Source organism: Pangasianodon hypophthalmus, chromosome 10, assembly GCF_027358585.1.
Source record: "Pangasianodon hypophthalmus isolate fPanHyp1 chromosome 10, fPanHyp1.pri, whole genome shotgun sequence".
NCBI lineage: Eukaryota > Metazoa > Chordata > Actinopteri > Siluriformes > Pangasiidae > Pangasianodon > Pangasianodon hypophthalmus.
The window spans coordinates 15,708,588-15,717,252 of NC_069719.1; positions in this window are offsets into that span (position 1 = coordinate 15,708,588).

Sequence of the window (8,665 nt, forward strand, 5' to 3'; positions counted from 1 at the left end):
ATAATGAAATCTGAGCAATAGATAAGTTATGTTGAGTGTGTTTCTGTGTATTTTTGTTCTTAAACCTTGGTTGTTTGACTGTCATTTGTATTTATATTATTTTAGTAAAAAGACAAGTTTACAGTTTTGAGAAGCCGGTCTATTTGTTAAATATTAGTACCTCTATGCATTCAAAACTCTAGTCCATTCAAAAGTCTATGCATCTTTATGACAGGTAATAAAAAATAATTGAGGTCTGTGGGTCTAGCTAAGGTTGCCAAACAGTCACTGTGTCTGAAGAACATATTATTGACATACTCTGTTCAGTTTTTTCCCAGTATCATTAAATCAAGAACAAAAATTAATAAGGTGAATGAGTGCATGAATGTGTGCGTGCATGGTGCCCTGCAATGGACTGGGATCAGAACACTAGAACATCAATTATTGAGTCTTAAAGGTAACTAGCAAAACCACATCAGAAAATTCTAATCAAAAAGGGTAACCACAGGAGACATATTGTTCGGCCTGCAGAGAGAGGCCACCACTGTCATTCTCCCAGCTTGCAATGCTCATATACACACACCTTCAGCTGTTGGACCTTGGTCCCATTGGACTGGTCAGCCTTAGAGAACCACTGATTTACTGACCTCTTCCACATGATGGCTGTTTTGAGTAGCTCATTCACTTTATTACATGAGATTGGGCTACCTAGGGGTTGTAAAATATGCTACTCACTGAGGTTGTTCTCGAAAGGTGTCATTTCTACTGACATTTTCTTAGTACCTAGTGTTTGGAAGTATACCAAAAATTCTTCACTTTTTGTCAGTATTGAGTGCTCTAAGAATATCTTATTAGTGTCTTTACTACAACTGGGTGTTTCCACACTTCTGTGGGCTGGGTGGTGAGTGTGTTCCTGTGTGTGTGAGTGAGCATGCGCAGTTTGTGTGCCTCTGTAGCGGGTATGCTCAGAGGTGTAATGTCTGATTAGGGGATTACAGGGGAAGTGCTTCTTCGCAGTTCTCTGAGAAACAATTATTAACATGTTGGTGTCTCTAATCCTGGATAAACACAGCTTTTCAAGAACAACGGAGAGGTTCTCTCTCTTTCCTCCCTCTCTATTCTCCTCTTTAAATCCATCTCTAAACCCCCATAGTCAGTTGAACTCCAAAGCCTAACCAGTTGAACACACAGAGCATTAATACTTTCTCTGCACATGTTGCACCTATGTCCACCCCCCAGTTAGGTTGGGGACAGAATGGAATAATTGTGCTTGGGAAGCTTGTTTTAAAGGGCACTGGGTTGAAGATGTTTACAGTATGTAATCTTTTGTTTGTACACCTCTAGTTTAATCAGCTTTCTGGTGCAGGGAGGAGATTTTCTAGAGTGTTGGGAAAACTGTGCTAACAGGTAGAAGAGAGATGGCGCCTTCTGCTCCTCCTACACCAGTCTCATAACACTGTTAAAATAGCATGTGCAACAAACAAAATAAGGATGTCTCATACCACAATGCTGTTGAATTGTCAAATCTAATTGGTCAGCAGCTCTGACAATAGTGCCAACTGCAAGGCAAATAAGAGGTTTTCAAATAAGAGGTAATTTGAAGTGGCCCGGCCCAAAGTGTAGTTACTGTTACCACCCTGAAGTTGATTAATTTCGAATAATTGATTATTATGTTTGATGGCAATATTACAAGCTAGTGAGTGTGAAGGACTCGAACACATCAGAACCACAGTGTGCAAAACCGCACACTCTCACTCACTTACTCTCAACTGATGGACTTGATGGAAAGGTAGCCTGCAGCTCTGAAATCAGACACAGACAGGTGATCAAAACAGCCCATTAGTCTCCATTTACACACTCTCACCGTCACACACACCTCAATCTGCTGACTATTCCAACACTAGCATGTGAACCACTTTGAAGAGTTCAAAACGGAGTTCTTTTGCTGTTGCAAGTGGTAACAGGCAAGCATGTTAAGCATCTTTCCACAGGTTCAAATGAAATTAGTGACAAAGTGTAATTCAGTGCTGAGCAGTCATGACTACATTATTTATTCAGCCCATTATCCCCCATTGTTTATACAGTGTGATTGTGATAATCCTTATGCCTTTTTACCCTTGTTTTTTTCTTTTTTTTTTTTTTTTTTTTTTTTTTTTACTCACAAAGTGATAATAGACCATCATGGTGTTTAGTACACAACTGTACATATCTGTGGTTCTTACAGTGAGGTCTGGGGACATCTGTGGCCATGAAGCATAGCGATTTTAAGGATTTTTTTTTGTTACAGTGGTGGAAATCACCAGCAATATCAAAGTTATTATAGTTACTTTTCAATTTCAAGAATATGTTGCCTTATCAAACCTCTTGGTATTTATAAATGGTTCGATTATGAACTGGTCTTGACGTCTTCACACTAACTTGCTCACTCGTTAGGCTAAACACCAGAGCTGTGGTACTAACAAGTGATGAGTCTATTTACCAATGTTCTTGTGTAAGATCTGTACTGTGTCAGTGGAAGCATTTAGCACAACGTCCAGTCTTATACTGTTCTTAATACAGAAAATGGGGAGAAATTACAAAGGCACTTGGCAGCTTTTTGTTGACTTTAAGAGCTGCTGACATTCAATAGTAGTAACAAAAATAAGCATTAAATCTCAACAAATTGACAAGTTGTATATTTATAGAATGTGTTCTGTGTGGCATGTTCTCCCTGCATGGGTTTCCTCTGGGTTTTCTGGTTTCTTCCCACTCCCCAAAAACATGCTGATAGGTGGATTGGCTACACTAAATTGCCCCTTGGAATGAATGTGTGTGCAAATGTGGTACTCACGGTGCCCTGCGAATGGCATTCCCGCCGCATACCCAGTGTTCCTGGGATAGACTCTGGATCCACCGCGACCCTGACCAGTGGATTACTAATTTGGACAAGTGGTTATTAAAGATGAATGTAGAAAAAAATTTTTTTGTACACTATCAAATAAAAATAATCCAGCATTAATAACCACAAATACATTAAATGACTGGGCCAGAGAGGTACATGATGCAGAAGTTACACATTCAGGAGCATTTTGGATTATGAAACTTACACATGGTATACACATGTAAACACAGGGCATTTCAACAGAATAGAAATGTCCATGAAAGCACCAGTGTGAAGAGAAAGTTGAAAATTACAGGGCTGTTTGTGTTCCACATATGAGTTCCACATATACGTATACACACAGACAGATGTCAGGCAAAAATTAAGAGGAAACATAATTACAAAGAAACACAACACAGTATACAAACACCTCGCAATACCCAAAAGCAATCACCCTGACATACACACCTTACCACCGTTAATCCCCTAGACACTGGAAAGCACACACACAAACACATACTCATGCAAACTCTCTCACACATGCACACAAACACAGAGTCAGTGTGTTTATCACAGTGTGCAGGCTACCAGAACCCGTTAGTCTAATTCCGTTTGTGTGTTTAGATTCGTTTTGCTTTAATCTCCTCTTGTTTGTGCACATCTGCAGGAATAGCACTCTGTGAGAGGGGGAGGGGTGGTTCCAAAAGATGGGTACAGGTGAGAGACAGAGAGAGAGAGAGAGAAAGAAAGAGAAGAGAAGAGATAGAACAAGGGAGCAAACTCCAGTATGTACATAAAGTGGTATGGCCACAGGATCAGGAGACAGATGCAATCCAACTTCTGTCCATTGCTTTTGTTTAGTTTCCATTCAAGAATTCACATCACTAAATCATGTGAAAATGTGTGATAATACAAAAGCTTGATTTTGGAATAGAGTTCCAAATGTTTTAGTCTCAGTAGTTAAACAATCAACTCCAGTATACTTGACACTGTGCAAGAGAACGGTTTATAAACATTACACAATGGTTAAAATTTTCTACTTAAATTATTGGAAAATAATAAAATAAATACTTTACAAGAAAAGAATTACAAAAAATAATTCTCAAAAGAACTTTTTCTATTATAAATGTAAAAGAACTCTTGACACAGAAATATTTTAAATAAATTCTAGCAATTAGTCATCCTTGAAAAATGTTTTTAAATTGCTCAGTCTCTAGATACTCTTTTGTTACCTTGAACACACACAATCCATTCTCATGAGAAAAAATAAAGAACATTATACACAAACTAAATAATAGATGTTAACATGTTAACAAGTCAGTTAATGGATATAAAACTATGCATAAACATTCATTTATTCATCTTCGGGAACAGCTTTAATCTGGTCAAGGTCACAGCTAATCTGGAGCCTATACCAGCAGCCAGCCCATCACAGGGAACCATGCACAATCACGCACTCATTTGTACCTATTGGCAATTTAGTGTAGCGAGGAAACCGGAGAACCCAGAGGAAACCCAAAGAAAATGGGGAGAACAAGTGAAACTCTGTAAAGACCTATGGAAATAGGAGATATTCTGCAGGGAGAACTAGGCCAAGATCCCTGTTCAAGTGTTTCCATGCTTTTTAGATATTCCAGGAAAAGGCTCACTGCTTCTTCTCTACAGAAGAGGAGGCTTCACCATATATTAATTAATTTTAAAATCAGTGTTCTTATAGATAACCATGCCAATAAAGCATCAGGTGTCACTAAGAGACTATTCACACTCACTGTTGGGAATATACATGTTACCATTTGACTAAATACTGTATCTGATTCACAACAATTAAAAATATAAAGCAAAGTGTGTGTACGTTATATTAAGTATAATTTCCAAAAAAGAATTTCCAGCAGCATAAATGATGTTCATTTTCTGGTAGTGCACTCAGACTTTGTGATCATACTGTAGGGTGTTAGAGTCTCAGCAATAAGCGGGCCAGCAGCAGTAACCAGGAGGCTCTCAGCTCAGAGAAGAGCAGAGCACATTGGCCAGGCCTTCAGGCTTCTGGAAGTCTCTTCAGTCTGTCACACACAACTCACAACACAGGCTCCACCACCAACACAGCATTACAGGCCTGTTACACAGCATTACAGCACATCTTATTATCCTGCTGAACTCTCTTCATTAGCCCAATTGGATCCTGGGATTTCCATTTGTAAATGGGGAGCTTTTTAGATTAGCTGGTGTCGGCCATTATGACACATTCTCTAAACGTTCCCCCAACGGCACGATTAGCTCCTGTCTGTCAGGCTGGAAATGTAAACTTTTCAAAATGTGATTCATCCCTTTAAGCCTTTCACAAATATTTTCCACAAGAAACGGTAAAAAAACTGTCAACGAAGCAATCCCTGTTTCAATGTTTGTCATCATTATGAATCATAAACTACTGAAACTACGCAATGTAAACCAACCTTGTTAATCCTTATCACTGATGCATTTATCATTTGCCTCACTACAGCTGGGATGGTGGGGGGATATGAGCATTGTGTACTGCTCACACTGAAGATGTTCTAATGCAGAATGTGTGGATGCAGTCTTACTTGGAACAAAAACTTTTGGTTATGTACAGTCAATAAATATCCACAATAAGACATTTTCTAACTTTGGGCACCATAAAATTGCAGGGGTACATGTCAGTACTAAAATTGCACTATTACCCTGTGTTGACAGTCAAGAGTTTGCACTCATTCTGGTTCTCTTTTTCTCTCTCATTTACAGCCTCTCTCTCTCTTTTCCCAGTGGAAGGCAGGCTGCTGTTCCTCCCCAGGCTGGCATTCAGACACGGCCACAGCTCCAGCAGCACCAACGCACACTGAGGCAGCAAATTATGAAAATGTGGCTCTGTGTCCTCAATGGCACCACACTTCCTTAATGTGGCACAAAATTAGAACCTGAGGGTGAGAGAGAGGAGCCCGTTTAATTGGAAAAACTGCTCTAGGCCTACACACATGCACATAAACACACACACACTCCCCCCCCCCCCCCCCCAACACACACACACACACACACACACACTTAAAGTAATTCATTGCATGAAAGCTGTGATATCATCTCTTACCCACCAACAGTGCACTCTCATCTATAAGACACCTCTGCTGAGAGCCGTAGGCATTCATAAAGGTGTCTAATGTGTGAGTTTACCCTCAATTATTTAAAAAGCCCTTTACAGAGATCACATAATGAGGGCACTCTCTCTCTCTTCAAGAGACAAAAACATTTCTCCTAAAGGGGTCTCATTTGTTTACTCAAAATGTCTCCAGTTATGTTTGATATTCCTATAAATGTCACACTGGTATTATCACAGTGAGACATGGTGCAAGCATCTGTTTCAAATTGTGCACATCAAAACAGTTACATTTGTCATGTTTCATTCGCTTAAACATGCAAGTAGGTACACTGGGGAAAAGGCATGCACACACACTCACACCTGTACATAATTCATCAAAAGGAGGAAGCCCATTGTCTAAGCCCCCATTGGCCATTGAATGCCAGTTATTCAGCCACGCTTCTTCCTGTGTCCTGCAGTGCTGTGGTGAGGCCTCACTCTCAGGTGTGCCCAAAGACCCGGGACTGAGATTCTCACTGGTACCTACCCACCCAACCACCCCGAAACCTCCTTCCTCCTCCAGCCTACAGCCTCCCACTCCAACCTGGCTAGTATTACTATGCTAGGAATTAACTAAAGGTTCAAGAATCATCACAGAAATTTGAGTACCAATTCCTGCCTCTTCTTAAACCACACCTCCATTGTTTAATAGGTTTAAGGTTTATTAAAGCAAACAATGGATGAAGATACTAGTTGGAAGATGGAGGTGACATGGAGGCCAGGGTTTCACTTTCACATAGGCTATGAGCACAATAGTGTGCTATTTTAATCTTGGTTTCTATTCTTTTATAATAAGGGATTAACAGATCTGGGGTCTTATAAGTGAGATGTACAGTAAGGGTTTAAAAGTCTGAGTCAAATGACAAGTACTGTTCTTTTTTCATAAATATCTGTATAAACTATAATCATTTAATAAATATACACATTGCTTATGATTTTCTGATTGGTTTGGTTCTGATGTTTCTTAAACAAGATTACAAAATGAAACTCAATATTGTATCAGAAATAATGTATAGAGGACTGTGTTAACTGAGTCAATGTTGAGTGTTGGGTTAAAAAATGAGTATCAGTAATATTTTGTATTAGTTTTTGAGATAACAGTGATGAGATAAAAGCAGTCCTTGGTGATGGATTCAGACTTTTGGAATTTTATATAGGGATCACATGGCCTTTCCTCTGTCCCCTTCCTGCAGCTCATCAGTGGTATAAAGTACAAATCCACATGTCCACACACACACACACACACCTGCACAAGTGGCCATAAGTTTCATCTCAACTCCATAACAGTGGCTAGCTCTGTATAGTCTCTTTCCTTCCTCTTTGCTCCCTCCCTCCCTCCCATCCCTCCAAGTCAGTGGAAGGAGAGGAGATAGTCCCTGCAGCTAAAGCCTTCTTTTTAGCACGCCGCTGGCGAAGTCTATCAGCAAGGCACAGCAAGCAGAGGTGTCGCTTCTTCTCTGGCATTTCGGACAGTATCAACTCCTCTCTGGGGGGGGGGGGGGTTGGTTTGGGGAGAAAAACAGAAGGGTATTATCAGGGAGGGATGAGTACAGCTAAGGCATTTTTGTCTTTTTATTCTCCTCCTAAGCCCCAGGCTGTGCTCCCAATCCGATTGGTCGATACAGCCAGGGATGTAAATGAAATGCAAAGAGCAAAAAGGCTGGCTTCCCATTGCCACTGTGTAATGTGTCTGTTCCACTGCAACTCTCTCTTGCTCACTCTTTTGGCTCTTGCTTCCATTTCAGTGCCACATTCTCTCTGTTCTTTTGGATCTATGTCTTTGTTGTGCTTTGAGTAATGTCTTTCTGTCCATACCACTACTGACCAGTTTGTTTACTCTGATCCCATCATGCTCTTGACTTCAGCCCTGCACTCTCTTCTTTCACCATCTCTTACTTTCTCTCTTCATCCACCCTCCCCACCCCCACCTCCTGCTGGCTGGGCTCTCCACTCTTATCTGCTCAGGCGGCCCACATTCCAGTGTTGCCGTGGCGCCCTGCCTGCATCCATGGTCACGGCGATTCCATGGGTTCCCACAATCCCCGAGATGAGAGAGGGAGAAACACAGCAACAATGAAAAATGATGAGAAGAGAGCAAGAGAGAGAGAGAGGGATGCAAAGAAACAGACAAGTCAAGAAAACAGAAATCAAGCCCAAATTATATGTGACTATTTTTAAAGACACTCTTCGCAAAGAAGCAACACTCTGGTACATGGGCAAAACAAAATTCAGGTATGTAACATTCAGGTAGAAAGTGTGTATATGTGTAGTTTGCAGGAAGGCTGCATCATAGACTGCATTCTCAGATCACACCATCAGGGATTACAAGCCTGAACCAATGCCTTAACAAGATTTCTGAATATAAAATAAACAGACTCATCAAATCCATTGGCATGTGGAGTTTAAAGGAGTTGTGAATGCACTGTGCAGTGGAAACTGATAGAGGAAAAAGAGAAAATGATGGGACATTTCAAGAGGTTGTCCCCAGATTAGTGGGCCTTTCTTAATCTCTTTTGGCTGGTCCCAAATTGGGTTGCCTTCCAATCTCAATCCCAGACTGCTGTGCTCCTAATGTGGGAGCCAGATACACATGACAGCAGGAGGGAAAAGGATAATTATGAGTGAGTGAGAGGGAGAGAGAAAGTGAAAGAGACAGAAAGAGATGGTTCATTAATAAAATA